At 30.1% G+C, this 2,484-nt stretch overlaps 1 pseudogene; it reads left to right on the top strand.

The window, feature by feature from the left end:
- Positions 1–884: 884 nt before the first annotated feature.
- LOC112462264 lies at positions 885–2,244 on the top strand (annotated as a pseudogene).
- The last annotated feature ends 240 nt before the right edge of the window (positions 2,245–2,484 follow it).

Here is a 2,484-nt window from a genome sequence, read left to right as displayed (position 1 = left end):
GCGTATAAATTTGTTATTCATTGAGATGACAGTGCTGTGTTATTGTTATATAACCACACACACAAAAAAATTATTACCATTCAACAGCCAAAAAAAGCACTTATTTATTTTATTTCACTTTTTTTAAGTAAGTTTTCTTTCAGCCAAGAATATTTTCTACTAATAATTTTCAAATATCTTGACACAAGTCAAGACTATTGTTTTGAGTACATGTAATTCTTACAATGACTTTATGGTAGATTTGCGGATATACAAGCTTACCATTTACTTAATCCGCAAATCTACCATAAAGTTGTAAGAATTACATTTACTCAAAACAATATTCTTGACTTGTGTCAAAATATTTTGAAACTATTAGTAAGAAAATATTCTTGGCTGAAAGAAAACTTAAAAGGACAGAAATATTTATTATTCTCGACAACAATTGTGAACCAGTGTAATGACAATTGATCGTGTTGGAGTGCTTTTTAATCAAAATGAGACAGTTATTTTATCTCGTTGACCAAATTATTGTTACACCGTATTGTTTGTTATTCAGATGCTTGAAGAACCCAAAGGGTTGAAACGTCGTAAAGTCGTTTGACATTACACTGGTTGCCAATTGTTGTCGAGAATAATAAACATTTCTGTTTTAATCATTATTGGCGAAACAATTATTTCTATTACTTAAAAGAAGTAAAATAAAACAAGTAAAGTGCTCTTCTTGGCTGCAAAATAATTATTTTTCAATGTGTATAACAATACCTTATAAGACCACTATATTCATTTCTTTACTAGAATATTTGTTTCTTTTTCGATTATCTTTGCTTCATTTAGAAATCTATAAAGAATTTTTACGACTCGATAATTAAAAAGTATACGCTTAAATACATTCGTATAAATAACGTGTACATTTAGGTGCTAGAGTAATTCTGGCTGGTATAAATATGGAAGAGACAAATGAAGCAGTCGAAGATATAAAGAACAATCCACCTTCATGGTAAATATATAAACTTGTATCATAAGAAGCAATTAAATTAATTGTACTATTTACTTTAATTTATTCGTGACTTTATGACACTATATTTATCTCAATCAAATTTTTTCATGATGGAGAAAATGACGATATGGTCTGTAAATCAACGGTTACTTTTAGGATGACAAAGGATGAATATAAAAATAACGTAGGTGAGCTTGCGATTTATTTTCTGGATCTGCGCAGTTTTAAAAGCGTGAGAGATTGTGCTAAAAATCTGCTGACAAACGAAGCAGCTATTCACTCATAAATAATGCCGGTGTGATTATGTCTCCATCATACGAAAGGACAGAGGATGGAAATGAGACGACATTACAAGTTAACTATCTTGGTCATTTTCTTTTGACACTTCTGTTACTACCAAAAATGCAATCGTCTTCTGCCAACTGCAGAATAATCAATGTCTCATCAGCTGTACATATTTGTATGACTTTAGAAATAAACTAAAACGACTTTTGTACACACCCGGCTTTTGTTTGAAGTACAACTCTAACAAAATTTTTCTATAGTTGCTGACATAGAATTCGATGACATTAATCTGGAAAGATCTTATGCACCAATTAGAAGTTATGCACAAAGTAAATTGGCAAACATTCTGTTCACCAAGGAACTTGCTCGTCGATTGAAAGGTATACCCAAAAAGTAAACATTATTGAGATAGATCACATTTATTTAATATTTCCTAATTACTAATCGATCGTTATTAATTTTTTTTTATGATAAAGAAATAGTGCCTATACGAAGATAGATCTTTACACAAAGATTTAAATTTTCAGAAGCAAATGTTCACGGGATAAACATATACTGCTTACATCCTGGTATGATTCCACGGCATAGCAATCTTACATCATTTCCAGGTGCAGCTTTTTTTTCTAATATCTGCATAAAATTATTTTAAAAAAATGCTGAACAAGGAGCGCAAACTACATATTGCTCTGTGGATGAAAAAATAACTAATGAAACCGGTCTTTATTATTCGTAAGAATATACTATGTATTATACAAACTCATTCTTATACAGAATAACATAATTCATTGTGTTTTATATGTACATACAATATATGTAGAGACTGCAGCGTTGCCACTACATATCGGAAGGCAAACAATCGTCAATACGCCGAAAAATTATGGAATGTATCCTGTCGTCTTTCACATTTGGAACCAGAAGAAAATTTTATCACATTTGTGCAAACCGTTTCGCGTCAAATGCTTTAAAAAGATTTTTTATTTTTAAGCAAATTATTACGGAAATAAAATAAACTAGTACGCTCGTATAAATATAACAATTGGTAAAGGAAAGGCCAATAATCGTTCCGTTGTTTACATATATGTGATTAATAAGTATATAAATTGACATCTATTATTGCTCGATTATTGGCCTTTCCTTTACCAATTGTTATTACGGAAAATTTTAAAAGGATTTATCAGTCGGTATTAACTATAATTCTTATACTACACATGCTTTATTAT

This window comes from Temnothorax curvispinosus, unplaced genomic scaffold (assembly GCF_003070985.1).
Source record: "Temnothorax curvispinosus isolate PA1 unplaced genomic scaffold, ASM307098v1 QBEX01012136.1, whole genome shotgun sequence".
Lineage (NCBI taxonomy): Eukaryota > Metazoa > Arthropoda > Insecta > Hymenoptera > Formicidae > Temnothorax > Temnothorax curvispinosus.
Note: the sequence above shows the minus strand (reverse complement) of the source record. Positions and strands in the feature narration are given on the sequence as shown.